Source organism: Dasypus novemcinctus, chromosome 22 (genome assembly GCF_030445035.2).
Source record: "Dasypus novemcinctus isolate mDasNov1 chromosome 22, mDasNov1.1.hap2, whole genome shotgun sequence".
In the NCBI taxonomy this organism is placed as follows: domain Eukaryota; kingdom Metazoa; phylum Chordata; class Mammalia; order Cingulata; family Dasypodidae; genus Dasypus; species Dasypus novemcinctus.
The window spans coordinates 72,995,850-73,012,260 of NC_080694.1; the positions used below are offsets into that span (position 1 = coordinate 72,995,850).

The 16,411-nt window shown below is 47.1% G+C and overlaps 1 pseudogene; it reads right to left on the reverse strand.

The window, feature by feature from the left end:
* LOC105745629 (olfactory receptor 12D3-like) overlaps window positions 1–3,560 on the reverse strand; it is a 39,443-nt pseudogene extending 35,883 nt beyond the window's left edge.
* Between the last annotated feature and the right edge of the window lie 12,851 nt (window positions 3,561–16,411).

The window sequence follows — 16,411 nt, forward strand, 5'->3', positions numbered from 1 at the left end:
ATACGATCCATGGCGGTCTGGGAGAATTGCTGGATGGCTTTCTCCTTCCATGTCAGGGGCTTATACCGACCCGCTATGATTAAGAGGCGCCAATAAAACTCTCAGGAGTGCGTGCCTGAGCACCTCGACCCCTGCCTTCACCTCTGCCTCCTCCCCTCCATGCTTGCTCCCCTTTGCCTTGCTCCACTGCTCGTCGTTCTGCCTTCCCCTCGTCGGGGCCTTCCTTTGGCCCGCGACCACTGTCGGAGTCCCATCGGCTCTGACCCCTCTTCTCACCACGCACCTCGGCTCCCATCGCCACGCTCTCAAGGTAAGGGCCCTTTTTCTTATCGGCTCCAAAAGGCCATTAGCAATGGGTAACATCCTTTCTGCTAAGCAAGCCCCGCAAGTTCGGGCCCTCGCCGGTCTCCTAGACACTCACCGGTGTAAGATCTCTTTGAAACAGCTCCAAGTATATTGGGACCTTCTTCTCCCCTTTAATCCGTGGCTTACCACGTGTCAGCTCTGGGACCCGGATACCTATACTCGCCTTATAGATAGGGTCACTTCTGCTGTGGAGCAGGAAGGTAAAAGATTCCCTCCTGGCTTATTACCGGCGCTTTTTACCATCCGCTCCTGCCTTCAAGGTGCCCCTACCATCGACTCCCCCCGGCCGTGCCACCGCCGCCGCCGTGATTGTCAGGATGGCGACTTTAGCCGGGATCCTGATGGGGATCCTGATGCCGGCTCTGACTCCGACTCTGAGTCGCTTGTCGAGCGCCTTAATAACGCGCTCGAAAATTGTCCCCCTAAACAGTGTAATCTAGCAGTGCCGAGTGCCGGTGAAGATGGCGAACTTCCGCCTTCTTCCTCGCTTGAAAAGGGGAAGCATTCCCAAGATGGCAGACTTCTGCCTTCTTCCTCGCTCGAAAAGGGGGGGTCCCTTTACCCCTCCCTCCCCCCGGCGACTTCCTGCCTGAGTGGGCCGGAAGCTCCCTCCCCATCATTTTACCCCTCCACGCAGGGCGGCCCGCAGCCGTTTTGTAACACCGCATGGGCAATGGCTCCTCTCGCGTCCTCCGCACCAGCGGCCCCCCCGGCTCCACCTCCCCCTGGCAGCCCCCTCCATCCGATGCGTGGCAAGCTGCCGCACGCGCGGCCCCCTCTAGCCTATTTTTGGACCCGTATTCCTCCCCCGTCGGGGCACCTCCGCCTACCTCCCTGCCGCCTCCTACCACCTGCTTTCCCCTTAACGTAACTCCCACCCCTCAGCGCCCCTTTCCATGGTACCCACATGATGCAGAAAGTGTTAAACAGCTCCGCAAGGCCGTTAAGGAGGACGGGTTAGGCAGCCCTTATGCTCAGCATTTGTTAGAGATGTCCACCCTTCTGTGCATCCCCCTCGATTGGCTCCAACTGGCCCGTGCCATCCTCACGCCTGGCCAGTTTATAAATTGGCGCACCCATTTTCATGCCGAGGCTGAAAAGCAGGTTGCAGCCAACGTTGCAATGGGTGTTAATCACCCACCAGAAGCCTTCACCGGCACCGGTCAGTTTACGTGCGGCCTACTACCGTGCTCCGGCTGGCTTCTGGCTTCAGATTCGCGAGGTCGCCCTACAGGCCTTTCGCCCCTGCACTGCCAGTAGTGCTGACAAGTTCACTAAGCTCACACAGACCAAGGATGAGGACATTTCTACCTATGTTTCCAGAGTCCTCTGGGCGTGTGAGCACAGGGTCCACGATGAACAGGCTCAGCGCACCCTCTCCCGTGAAATTATCCTTGAAGGGGCCAGCCCCATTTGTCGACAGGCGATCGCTCCCATGAGAGAAAAGTCGATAGATGATTGGGTAATTGCCTGTAACGGCCTTGACCAACAGGCTGCTTCTTTCGCCAAGGCTGTCACGACAGCCATGGCACTTAACTCCTCTTGTTTCAAATGTGGCGAGCCAGGACATTTCGCCCGTGAATGCCTGGCAGTCTCTGCACCGCTGGACCCTCCTGTTCCTCCCCCCCCACCGCCCCAACGTGCCCTTCTACCCCCTGCCCCCGCTGCAGCCGGGAGTACCATTGGGCTCGCAACTGCCGTATGCAGCCTCCCCTGCAGCGGCAGCAGCCATCTTTAAACTCCAGGAGGGGCAGGCCTCAGCCCCACCCCAAAGAGGCTCCGCGTCCCAACCTTCCAAAGCCCTGATGTGGACAGTCCCCATCACGTCCACCAGGCCTACCATGAGGTTTAAGATTCACCACCGCTGGTATTCTGGGACCCTCGACTCAGGTGCAGAGGTCTCTTGTTTCCCTGCTCATTTCACCACCCAGTGGTCTGTTCAAGAAGGCCCTTCCGTCCAAGGGGCCACTGGCTCCTCTACCTCCCTTCACGCCAGTCACCCTATTGCCTGGGAGGACGGTGAGGGATGTGTGGGCACATTCCGGCCCCTCTTCCTTAGCACCCTTGATACTATACTTTGGGGGCGAGATGTCCTGGAGGAGTGCGGTGTTCAGTTAACCACTCAGCCCCCCCCAATAGTTTGCGCCACTGCTCAATTAACACCTCCCACACCCACTCCTCTGCGGTGGAATACAGAGGAGCCTATTTGGGTGGAGCAGTGGCCCTTGGCATCCCACAAACTCCAAGCTCTTTGTGAGCTGGTTCGAGAGCAGCTTGAATCCGGACATATAGAACCATCCACAAGTCCCTACAATTCGCCCGTTTTTATCATTAAAAAGAAGGCCACTGGCAAATACCGCCTCCTACATGATTTGAGGGAGATTAATAAGCATATCCTCCCCATGGGAACTCCCCAACCGGAACTCCCTCACCCAGTGGCCATTCCTAAACACTTTTTTGTGGCCACTCTAGATATTAAGGACTGCTTTTTTTCCATTCCGCTTCATCAAAAGGCCCGCCCGCACTTTGCCTTTACCGTTCCTGTCCCCAACCACCGAGGGGCAGCCGATAGGTATCAGTGGAAAGTCCTTCCACAAGGCATGCGCAATAGCCCGGCCATCTGCCAGCTGTACGTGAACGCGGCAGTCGCCCCCTTGCGAGATCTGGGCTACCTCATCCACTATATGGATGATGTCCTGGTCGCATGTGAGACCCATGAGAAGCTGCAGTATGCCCTCTCTCAACTTTGGCATAATCTGTCCGCCATTGGCTTAACAATCCAGAATGACAAGGTCAAATTTGAACCCCCCTTAACCTTCCTGGGGTTCCATATCTCCCAGCATGTAACCCCAATGGCTGTGCGACTAAATGTGCCAGACCGAGTCACCCTCACAGAGCTCCAGCAGCTCTGTGGGAATATCAATTGGGTCCGTCCCACTCTGTCTGTTACCACGGCACAGCTCCAGCCATTATTTGCTCTCTTACAAACCAGCCATAAACCCCCCTCTGCCATGTCTGCAAAGATAGCCATCACACCCGAAGCTCGAGCCGCCATTGCCGCTGTAGATAAGGCCCTTAATAATTGCTGTCTCCAGCGGTTCGATCCCCAGCGGCCTCTCCAGGCATTGGTCCTCCCCACCAAGGGAATGCCCACCGGAGTTCTTTGGCAGGACAGGCCCCTCCTCCAGCTCCATCCTTCTAAAAGCAAGATGCAGAAGATCTGCCCCGCAGTAAGACTATGGATCACTCTCGCAGCGGATTTAGTGCAGCTGTCCGTCCAGACGTTTGAAACTCAGCCTGCTGTAATTGTTTGGCCGCTTAATGCGAAAGAAACCACCTCCCTCATTAGGGATAATGAGCAAATGCAGGTGCTGTGTGAGAGATTTTCAGGCGATTTCGATTGCCATTTCCCTAGTCACCGCCTACTCCAAGGCATGTCCCAACTCCCCTTCCGAAGTCCTTTTTTCCCCTTCCCGTCTTCCTCCCCCTTTCCGAGGTCCGTCACTATTTTCACGGATGCGTCTAGAACTAAGTACTCCATGGTCGTGTACCTGGACGGAGTCGCAGAGCCGAAAGTCTTTACACATCTTAACCTACACTCCGTCCAGACGGGAGAGCTTTTGGCTATTGTAGAAGCGTTTCGCGCCTTCCCCTGTGAACCTGTTAACATCTTTACAGATAGCCTCTATTCTCTGCAAGTCTGCAGGGTCTTGGCATTAGCTACATTCTTCCCGACCTCCTCTCCTATTGATGAGGCACTGGATGCCCTTAAGACCCTTCTTGAAAAACGCATGGCACCCTGGTATATTGCTCATATCCGGAGCCACTCCGGGTTGCCTGGCCCCCTAGTGGCAGGCAACAACACCGCGGATCAGACGGTCTCCGCCCTTGCCCTTGATACGGTCGGAGATGCTATCAATCAGGCTAAGTCCTTACATTCGAGGTTTCACTTTTCTGCCGCCTCATTCCACCACCTTTTGCCTGAGTTGCCAATTGAGACTTGTAAGCACCTAGTGCGGACATGCAAAACCTGTGCCCCCTTCCTGCCTCTGGGGCTTCTGCAACCGCAGGGGGTGAATCCCTGCAGCCTTAGGCCTAATTCCAGGTGGCAGATGGATGTCACGCATGTCCTGTCCTTTGGACGCCTTAAGTTCTTGCATGTTATAATTGACACCTTCTCCCGCATGTGCTATGCAGTCCCCTTGTCTGGGGAGACTGCTAAGCACTGCATTAAGGCCCTTCAGCAAGGGATTCTCTTCATGGGAGTCCCCTGGGACCTAAAGACGGATAACGGCCCTGCTTATCGCAGTGAGTCCTTTGCGAGGTTCCTTCAGCTCTACCAAATCACCCACCATTTTGGTATCCCATATAACCCGCAAGGACAGGCCATTGTGGGGAGCTCCCATCGCCGTCTGAAACAACAAATTGAAAAACAGGGAAATCCTCCCTCACGCTCCTCCTGGAGACATCATCACCACTGTCCTAATCCATCTAAATCTCATGACCTTTGATAAGGATGGTCTCTTGGCAGTCCATAGGCATTGGGGCCCCTCATACCGCCCCACACAGGCCCCCCTGGTCCTTTGGAAGGACCCTCAAACAGGTCAGTGGCGTTGCCCATGCCCCCTCCTTACCCAGGGCTGAGGTTTCACTTTTGTGTTCCCGCAGGATGCCGCTCAGCCAATCTGGGTCCCCGGGAGATACGTCAAACCCGCCACCTCAGCAGCGGATGTCCCGCAGGGAACGGCGCCAGATGCGAGTGATCCAGCACCAACTGAGCCAGCTCACCCTCCACCCCGAAAGGCAACCATCCAACCCTGAAGTCCGTTCACTGGTCATACTCTACCGTCAGTGCAGACGCCGCAACCCTCGCCATGCTGGCGAGCCAATTAACATAGTCTCTCTCCTTCTCCTTATGCTCTCCCTCGCCACCTCTGGCCAAGCTAACCCCTCTCACCAGCCCTTCAATTGGACACTCGCTCTCTGGCAACAAGAAAGAGTTCTCACCTATAATATCACCTCAGGTGCCCCATCCTTCATTGCACGTGTGTGTGCTCTCGCTAATCAGCAGAGCTGCTGGGGGTCTAAGCAACAATATGGCCCCCACAACCACCTTATATCAGGCTTTTACATCTGCCCTTCCTCTGCTCGAGGCTGCCACGATCCTGCACAATATTATTGCCCCTCCTGGGGCTGTGTAACCATGGCATACGGCTGGAGAGGCGCTCCAAACCGGGACCCCTATCTCTCCTTCCGCATTGCAAATACTTCCCAGTGGAACATAATCATCCTCACTATTAAAGACCCTACTAACACTGCCTGGCTGCATGGCCGTACATATGGCATCCGGCTTTACATGTTGAGCTATGATTATGGCGCCTTCTTCATAATAAAAAAGAAACTGCCTACTCTCACCCCTTCAGTTGCAGTTGGTCCCAACGCAATCATCAACCCTCCCCCTCCTCCTTCTGCTGCGCCAAGGCCAATCATCAATCCTCCTTCTCCTCCTCCACCATCTACCATTCCCTCCTACATAACCTCCAGCAGTCCATCCTATAATCCTGTCCATACCCCTCCTACCCTTCTACCCCCACTACAGATCCATAACCCGCTCCTGTCTCTAGTCCAAGCTACCTTTCGTACACTTAACTCCTCTAATTCTGACCTTACCGTTAGCTGCTGGCTATGCCTCTCCCCCTCACTTCCTCTCTACAAGGCCATAGCCACCAAAGCCTCTTACCAATCTTCTGATAGCAGCAATCCCACCTCTTGTATTTGGAACCAAACGAAGGCAGGACTGACAATCCAATCTGTCTCTCAAAGCCGGCTTTGCATCACCAGAATTGGAGGCGCTGTTCACCCCTCCATGAAGACTCTTTGCAACCTTACAGTCACCCCTAATGTAACCTCAAAATTTCTTTTACCCCCCAATAATACAAGATGGCTGTGTTCCTCCACAGGTCACACCCCGTGTCTTAATGTCGGCACCCTTAACTCCACCAACGAAACCTGCGTGCTCGCAATCATACTCCCCCGGGGTTTTTTATCATACCGATGTCCAATTCTTTGATTCCTTCCAGACCATGTGCAGAAAAGAGAAATCATTACCGCCATTACTGTCGCCTCTCTTCTAGGTCTTGTAGGAGCTGGCTCCGGAATCACAGCCTTAACCACTCACAGCACCGCTTTCTCATCTCTCAGGGCAGCCGTCGACGAGGATGTCGCCCGCCTCGAAACATCCGTCCGACACCTAGAAAAATCGCTAAACTCCCTATCCGAAGTGGTTCTTCAAAATCGTAGGGGATTAGACCTCCTCCTCAGAGAGGGAGGCCTCTGTGCCGCTCTTGGCGAGGAGTGCTGTTTTTATGCTAACTACTCTGGTCTCATTCAGGACAATCTGGCCCAAGTCAGAGCCGGCCTGGAAAAGCGAAAAAGGGAGAGAGAATCCCAAGGAGGCTTCTCCTGGGGATTCAATGGCATCCTCCCCTACATCCTCCCCTTCATAGGCCCCCTAATTATTGTCCTCTTCGCACTAGCCATTGGACCATGGGCTATTAGAAGGATCATCCGACTCGCCAAGGATCAGGCTAATGCAATTTTTAGCACATACGTACAGGTCAGCTCTCAGCGACTCGCCACTGCTGAGGACACCCCTCCCACTTCATCTTCTCGGCCTCCTCCTGCCCGACCTCTTCCTGCTCACTCTTCCTGAAGGTGCCCCAAGTCTTCTGTAACTGCGGCCCCCCATGCCGCCATCACTCTCAAGCAGCTCCAGCCCCACTAAACGGCCCGCAACCCACTTTCCCCTGCCCACGGCCTGCTTTCTAGCATCCAATAACGTTTCTACTCTTGCCTCCCCATACTTCTGCGGAGCTTCCTCCTGTCTCGACCTCACTCCTCTTCTCAGCCATCCAAAGCATCACTTCTCATCCCCCGCCCCCCTCCTTTTTTTTGCTTGAACCCCCATTGCGTTGCAGATTGGGCCACCCCATGTTGGCCCGCCCCATTAACATCGGCCTCTCTCGCGCCCGTGGAGACTTCGGCCTTCTTGTTGTCCTCGCCTACGTCTCCACCACTCCCGACACTGCTGCCACCACCGCCGCTGGTGCCCTGACGCAACTTGTCCTCACAGCTGCGATCCTCCAGACCATCACACAGTCTGCCTCTGCCACTCTTTGCCGCCAAGGAGAGATCAACTACCTGTAGCGTGCTGTCACTCTGGACTTTTAACAGCAGATGGACCTTATAGCCGCCGAGATCAACGAGAATTGGACATTGGCCACCCTTGTTTGCAACGGCAAGATACCGCCCCCCTAACTGTACATTTGTATCCCCGTCATACCCACCTCCCCCTTCAGCCCACTTCCCTCTTTTGCTTACTGCCCTTAGGCCTCGGCTACTTGTTACTGCTACCATCCTGGCCCTTATTTGAAAAGAAGGGGGAAATGTGGTCACCCCTTGGGCTGAAGTGTGGTTTGCTGGCCTGGCGAGGGGCGGCGGCCGCGGTAGGCCTATTCCAAACCGCTGCCCCCATAATAGGGTGGTTGGTCGGGCCCACCACCACCCCTGAAGGAAGCTCGGCATGGGCGCAGAGTGCCCTCAGGTCTCCCCTTCTCGGCAGCCATGCTTCCGCGGCCGCCCCTCCTCCCGGATGGCGCCACACAATGCCTTGTGGGGCGGCACCCTTCTTCTTCTTTCTCCCTGCGCAGGCGCAGGGTGGAAAAATCCAGTCTGCCCTTTTCCCTCCCCCCGACAGCAGCAACAGCCAGGCGTGGGCGGGAAACTCCAGTCTGCCCTCTACCCCAGCAACAGCAGCCACCAATCACTAAACCCTGCCACTTCCCCCAGCAACAGCAACAGCCAATCCCTAATCACCACCCCTCCCCCATCCAGTACCGCCCACTGACCTTTCTCCGGCAACCAATCAGAACAGGGCATGGCTTCGACCAATCAGCCTTCCCCAGCCCCTATAAAACTGTTGCCTCTCCCTCAATAAAGTGGACCTGCGTGTTTACCTCGTCTCCGCGGTAGTTCTTCTGCCGTGCGCCCTCCAGTCCTGAGAGCCCCCGACAAGGGCCTGGCCTCCCTTGTCCCCAGTTCATCGCCTGCTTCTCCGGGCGACCCCTTCGTCGCCGGCTTCGCCGGGCGACCCCGTCAGCCGAACCGCACAACCCCTGTGAGACCGACCCCTCATCTGCTGCCAGACCGACCCCTCGTCCCAAGCAGGACCGATCCCTCATCCCAAGCAGGACCGACCCCTCGTCCTGAGCTGGACCAACCCCTCGTCCGCAGCCCACCTCTACCCCAGACCCCACCTCTACCGACCGAGCAAACCGTCGCAAACAACCTCTTTCATCATTGTGGCACATTCATTACATTTGGTGAATACATTTTAGAGCACTGATGCCCCTCACAGCTAAGAGTTTACATTGTAATTTACACTCTGCCCCAGTCCACTCAGTGGGATATGGCAGGATATATAATGTCCAGCATATGTTCCTTCAATATCATCTAGGTCAGCTCCAAGTGCAGAAAATGCCCCCATATCATATCACTTCTTCCTGCTCCCTTCCTTCAGCAACTACCACAGCCATTTTCTCAACATCATTTCTACAATTTCTTCCATTAGTAGTCACAATAATTCCATAGTAGAATATCAGCAAGTCCATCTTATGGACCCTGGGATGGAGATGTCCATTCCATGTCTATATCAAGGGGGCTTAAATTCCACATGGATGATGGATGCAATTCCCCTACTTTCAGTTGTATGCACTCTCAGTTCCCTGGTGTGGTGGTTGACCTTCATCTCCCTGTTAGCTAGCCTGGGTAAGTCCAATGAACTGAAAGGGTAGGAGTTGCAAGTCTATTGAGGCTCAGGGCCCAGCTGGCACATGGACAGTACAGAGATTCAAGTCTCCTGAGTATACACCAACTCAAGCCCCAACCACAGTTTCAGTAAAAGTGACAGAAGAGGACAGTGTGGAAAGTTCACATCTGAGTCCAACTCCATCCCACTCAGGAACACAAATTCCAAAGTAGGGCCAACTGACATGGTACTGAATTCCAGAGCAATTTGCCATGACCACAGAACTTGTGGGCCTCTCTAGTCCTCAAGAGAACCTGTCCTTGGGGTTGTATCTACTTTGGCTCTCTCTGGGGTCCTGCTGAGGTGTGCATAAGAATGACACCTCTGATGACCTCCTGACTCTTTTTTGAAGACTCTTCACCATATAAACTCATTCGTCTTTGCCATTTCCCCCTTTTATTCAAGGCCAAAAAGCAGTTTTTAACACATGATCCTACATGTAGGCTGAAATATTCTGCTGGTCAGAGTTGGCCCTTTTATTCAATGTCTTTTTCTCGTTATATCACCAGCTCATACTTGGTAGTAATCCCTCAGTGTCAGGGAACCTCATCCCCAGGAGTCATGTTCCATGCTTGGAGGAAGATAATGCATTTACATGATGAGTTTGGCTTAGAGAGTGCCCACATTTGAGCAACATGGATGCTCTCATATGGTAATTCTTAAGCACCCTGAAGTTCTAGGCCTACTTCATAATTCAGGCACACAAGCTCATAAGCATAGTCATCAGTATCAAGGGCTCATTATTGGAATATCCTTACTTATTGATCTTTGCCCTTACACTTGGGGGATTGTTTCTGTTCCATTGGGGAATGTGATAGAGCTCACCTGAATAGAAACTTAGCACTCCTTCAGTTGTCATTTGTAACTGTAAGTACTATGAAAATGCCCAATATATATCCAAACATTTTTATGCACCATATATAGATGCCCTGGAGAACTCCCTCTGAACCATGTGCCCCCTATCAATAACACCCCACACCAGTGTTCCTCCCCTGCCATAGTGGAACCTCTCTGTGGTCCAAAACATCTTCAAAAATGAAGCCTAATATTGCCATATTCAATAAATAGGAAAATGAACTATAGTGATGGTTTTAAAGATTAGAGATAGAATACATACTAATTTAGAAAAACTAAAATAAAGTAAAAAAAATTGAGGAATTAAAAAATGAAAAATATTATAAAGCTTTGTTTTTGACATTTTGCCTTTCATCACAGCAATAGGTGTTGCCTTGTATGTACAGTGGCAAGGCAATTTCTTTCATTTCTTCCTCAGTGTCTACACCCTTTTTTTCTAATTTTTAATTTTATCTTCACAAAAGTTTTAGATCACAGTAATTCACATATACAATATAGGTGATTCCCATTTATCCAACATCATACCCTTTTCCCCTCCCCCAGCAATGATTTTTTTACATGTTCTTGTTATATTTGCTGCAGCTGATGTACAGATATTGAAACAGAGCTTTCAAGCATGGTTCCATTTTGGTTTACATTATGGTTTATATATTAGACTGTATACTCTTCTAAACTTTTAGTTACCTTATGTTTTACATTATGGTTTACATTTTAGCCTATAGACTTTAAAAAATTTTTGGTGTAATTTAGTATGTCCTATAGCCATCATTGCATGATCTTGTGAAACACTTCCATTACCCCGAATTTACCCTGATTCCATCTATTCTACACTTCTCTTCCCATCCCCTCAGGGCCCAGAGTGACAATTAATCTTCCTTATTTGAAAAACCGGATTCACAGATACTTTCAACAATGCTGAGGGCTTGACATACTAGACTGTCCTACCCCATTAAGAGCCACAAATTCTCTCTAGAGACACCATTCTCTCTATTTGATAACATCAATCCTCCCCAGGATGTGGGTACAAATTCACACTCACTGTATGGGTCTCCACCCAATGATATAACACACTATGACAAAATGAGCACTCACACACTCCCAAGAAGCCTGCCCCTGTGCCAGATGCTCCCCCTTAAGCATCTTAAACAGTAATCCTTCATTATTATATTTTCTAAAGATTTTTCTCAACATTATAGTTTTAACCACATACCTGATAATCTCCCCTGTTCAAAAGTTCCCCTGGCCCTTCCCCCAGTTCCATGCACCATCTGAAACATCCTCCCAACCCTAGTCACCCTCAAGCCTACAAAGCACACCAAGAGTTATGCCTTTGCCCCCATCTTATTCCTTCCCTGTACAAATACTTAGCTCCAGCTTATCCTCGATTTCACCTATGCAGGCATCAGCTCACAAACTTTCCTCTACCTCCCAACTTCCTTTAAGGTTATCATCCAGTCTCTAGCTCTCTGAGACAGCTTCGTTTACCTACTTCATATCGGAGAGGTCATGTAGTATTTGTCCTTCAATGCCTGGTTTGTTTCATGCAACATAAGGTCCTCAAGATTCATCCATGTTATTCCATGTGTTTGTACTGTATTTCTTCTTATAGCTGAGTAGTAGTCTATTGTATTTATATACCACATTTTATTTATCCATTCATCTGTTGATGGTCAGTTGGATTCATTCAAACTTTTGGCAACAGTGAATAATGCTGTTATGAACATTGGTGTGAATTTATCAGTTTGTGTCCTTGTCTTCAGTTCTTCTGGGTAGATACTCAGTGGTGGAATTGCTGGGTCATGTGGCAAATCTATAGCTAGTTTTTCAAAAACCTCCAAACTGTCTTCCAGTAGGGATGGATATTTGTACATTTCAGCCAGCAGTGGAAGAGGGTTCCCCTTCCTCCACATCCTCTCCAACCCTTGTAGTCTTCTGTTTTTTTGATAGCTGCCAGTCTCATAGGAGTAAGAGAGTATCTCATTATAGTTTTGATTTGCATTTCCCTATTAGCTAGCGATTGTGAGCACTTTTTCATGTGCTTTTTAGCCATTTATATTTCTTCTTTGAAGTAGTGTCTGTTCAAATCTCTTGTTCATTTCTTGAATGGGTTCTTTGTCTTTTTATATTTGAGATATAGTACTTCTTTATATATGTTGGATATTAGTCTCCTATCAGATATATGGTTACCAAATATTTTCTCCCATTGGGTAGGCTGTCTTTTCACTTTCTTGTCAAACTTCTTTAAAATGCAAAAGCTTTAATTTTGAGGAGGTCCCATTTATTTTTGTTCTTTTGCTGTTCGTGCTTTGGGTGTGAAGTTCATGAAGCCATTTCCTATTGCATGGTTTTGTAGATGATTCCCTAAATTGTTTTCCAAGGTCTATATGTTCTTGGCTCTTATATTTAGGTCTTTGATCTATCTTGATTTGATTTTTGTATAAGGTGTGAGAAGGTAATCCTCTCTCATTCTTTGCATATGGATACCCAGTTCTCCAGGCACCATTTGTTGAAGAGGCCATTGTCTCCTGGTTGGGTGGCCTTGTCAAATATCACATGACTCTATATGAGGATCTATATCAGAACTCTCAATTCGGTTCCATTGGTCAATGTGTCTATCCTTGTGCCAATACCATGCTGTTTTCACTACTGTAGCTTTGTAGTATGTTTTGAAGTTAGGTAATGTGATTCCTCCAATTTCATTTTTCTTTTTCAATATGTCTTTGGCTATTTGGGGCCTCTTTCCATTCCAAAGAAATTTCATAGTTAATTTTTCTAGTTCATTGAAAAAGACTGTGTTGAGTTTTATTGGGATTACATTGAATCTGTAGATTAGTTTTGGTAGGATAGACATCTTAATAATATTTAGTCTTCCTATCCATGAAAAGAGAATATTCTTCCATTTATTTGGGTCTTCTTTGATTTCCTTGCACAGTGTTGTGTAGTTTTCTGTGTATAAGTCTTTTACATCTTTAGTTAAACTTATTCCTAGGTATTTGATTTTTTAATTTAATATTGTAAATGGTATTTTTCCTTGATTTCTTCCTCAGATTGCTCATTATTGGTGTAAAGAAATGCTACTGTTTTTGTGCATTGATCTTATAACCTGTGACTTTGCTGATCTCATTTATAAGTTCTAGAAGCTTTGTTGCAGACTTCTCAGGGCTTTCTATGTATAGAATTATGTCACCTGCAAACAGTGAAATTTTGACTTCTTCCTTTCCAATTTGGATGCCTTTTACATCTGGTTCTTGCATCAGTGCTCAAGCAAATACTTCTAACACAATGTTAAATAGAAGGGGTGATAGTGGGCATTCTTTTCTTGTTCCTGATCTTAGAAGAAAAGATTCTAGGATTTCACCATTTTAAATGATGTTAGCTATGGGTTTTTCATATATACCCTTTATCATGTTCAGAAAGTTTCCTTCTATTCCAATCTTTTGCAGTGTTTTTATCAAGAAAGGGTGCTATATTGTCCATTTTTTTTCTGAATCTATAGATATGATCATGTTATTTTTCTTTCTCAATTTGTTTATGTGGTGTATTACATTAATTGATTTTCTTATGTTGAACTGTTCTTGCATACCAGGAATGAATCCCACTTTGTCATGGTATATAATTCATTTAATATGTGGTTAAATAAGATTAGCAAGTATTTTGTTGAGGATTTTTGCATGTAAGTTCATAGAGAGATTGGTCTGTAATTTTCCTTTCTTGTGTTGTCTTTGTTTGGCTTTGGTTTTAGGGTAATGTGACATCATAGAATGGGTTAGTCAATGTTCCATTTATTTTGATTTTTTGGAAGAGTTTAAGTGAGTTTGGTGTTAGTTCTTTCTAGAATGTTTGGTAATATTCACCAATGAAGACATCTTACCCAGGCCTCTTCTTAGTTGGGAGGTTTTTAAATGACTCATTCTATCTCTTTACTTGTGATTGGTTTGTTGAGATCATCAATTTCTTCTTTTGTCAATATAGACTGCTTATGTGTTTCTAGGAATTTGTCCATTTCCTCTAAATTGTCCTTCTTGTTTACCTATACTTTTCCAAAATATCCTCTTATAACAGTCTTTACTTCTGTGGGGTGATATCCCTTTTCTCATTTCTTATTTTGTGTATTTGCATTTTCTCTCTTTTTTCTTTTTTTAGTCTAGCTAAGGGTTTGTCAACTTTATTCATCTTCTCAAAGAACAAGCTTTTGGTTTTGTTTATTTTTTTTTATGCTTTCTGATTTTCTATTTCATTTAGGTCTGCTCTGATCTTTTTTATTTCTTTCTTTTTCCTTTGAGCTTAGTTTGTCGTTTTTGTTTTTATTTTATTTTTTTACTAATTCCTCCAAATGTGCAGTTATTTCTTCAATTTTAGCTCTTTCTTCTTTTTTAATGTACAAATGTATGGCTATAAATATCCCTCTCACTACAGCTTTTGTTGCATCCCATAAGTTTTGATATGTTGTCTGTTATTTTCATTAGTTTCAAGGTAGTTATTGATTTCTTCTGAGATTTCCTCCTTGACCCACTGTTTTTCTAAGAGTGTGTTGTTTTACTTCCCTATCTTGGCACCAAATCTGGGTCTCTGGCCCTTGCAGATTTCCAGCTTCATTCCACTGTGGTCAGAGAAAGTATTTTGTATGATTTCAAACTTTCTGAATTCATTGAGAGTTTTTTTGTGGCCTAGCATATGGTCTGTTCTGGAGAATTATCCATGTGCACTTGAAAAGAATATGTATCCTGCTCTATTTGGGTGCAATATTCTGTATATGTCTATTAGGTTCAGATTCTCTAATATATTGTTCAGTCTGTTTCCTTATTGTTTCTCTTTTGAGATGTTCTGTCCAAATGGTGATAATGGTGTATTAAACTACCTGAGTATAATTGTAAAGGCATCTGTTTTTTCACTTACTTTTTCCAGTGTTTGCCTCATATATTTGGAAGTGCCCTTGTTAGGAGCATAAAGTTTATGATTGTTCTTTATTCTTGAAAGATTATCCCTTTCACTAGTATGTAGAGCCCATCTTTTTTTCTCACAATTGTTTTACATTTAAAGTTTATTTTGTCCAATATTAAAATAGTTACTCCTGCCCTTTTTGGTTATTGTTTGCCTATAAATTTGTTTTCTAGCCATTCACTTTCATTGTCTTTGAATCCCTGGGTCTAAGATATGTTTTTTCTAGACAGCATATAGATGGATCATATTTTCTTTTCCAATCTTCAAATCTGTGTCTTAACAGGTGAGTTTAATCCATTTACATTTAGTTATTACTTTCAAGGAATTAATTTTATTAGCCATATTTTCTTTGGATTTGTAATTGTCATATTTTGATTTTTTCTCCTTTTACTTTTTCAGTTGTTCTTACACTCTCTTCCAAGTCTGTCTCTCCTGTTTTGTTTTGTTTTTTCTTTCCTCCTGCAGAACTTCCTTTATTTTTTTTAAAGATTTATTTTTATTTATTTAATTCCCCTCCCCTCCCCCAGTTGTCTGTTTTCTGTGTCTTTTTGCTGCGTCTTGTTTCTTTGTCTGCTTCTGTTGTCGTCAGCGGCACAGCAAGTGTGGGCGGTGCCATTCCTTGGCAGGCTGCTCCCTCCTTTGCACTGGGCGGCTCTCCTTATGGGTGCACTCCTTGTGCGTGGGGCTCCCCTACGTGGGGGACACCCCTGTGTAGCACTCCTTGCGCGCATCAGCAATGCGCATGGGCCATCTCCACATGGGTCAAGGAGGCCCGGGGCTTGAACCGAGGACCTCCCATGTGGTAGACGGACACCCTAACCACTGGGCCAAAGTCCGTTTCCCAGAACTTCCTTTAGTATTTCTTGAAGGGCAGGTTTCTTGATTTCATACTCTTATTTTTGTTTGTCTGTGAATATTTTGAAGTCTCCATCATTTTGGAAAGATAGATTTGCTGGCTAGAATATTCTTGGTTGGAAATTTTTTTCTTTTAGTACCTTGACTATATCATACCACTGCCTTCTTGCCTCCATGGTTTCAGATGATAAATCAGCACTTAATCTAATGAATATGATGGTTCTTATTTTTCTTGCTGCTTTATGTATTTTTTTGTCTGTGCATTGGATAATTTGACAAGTATATGTCTCAGGGTATGCCTGTTGGGATTGGTGCTGTTTGTGGTGCATTATGCTTCCAGGACATGTACATCCAAATCCCTCAATAGGTTTGGGAAGTTTTCAGCTATTATTTCCTCCAACACCCCTTCTCTCCCCTTCCCCTTCTCTTTTTCTGGGATGACTATAATGCATATGTTTGCACATTTTGCATTGTCATTCAGGTCCCTAACTCCCCGCTGGATTTTTTCTATATTTTTAGCCATCAATT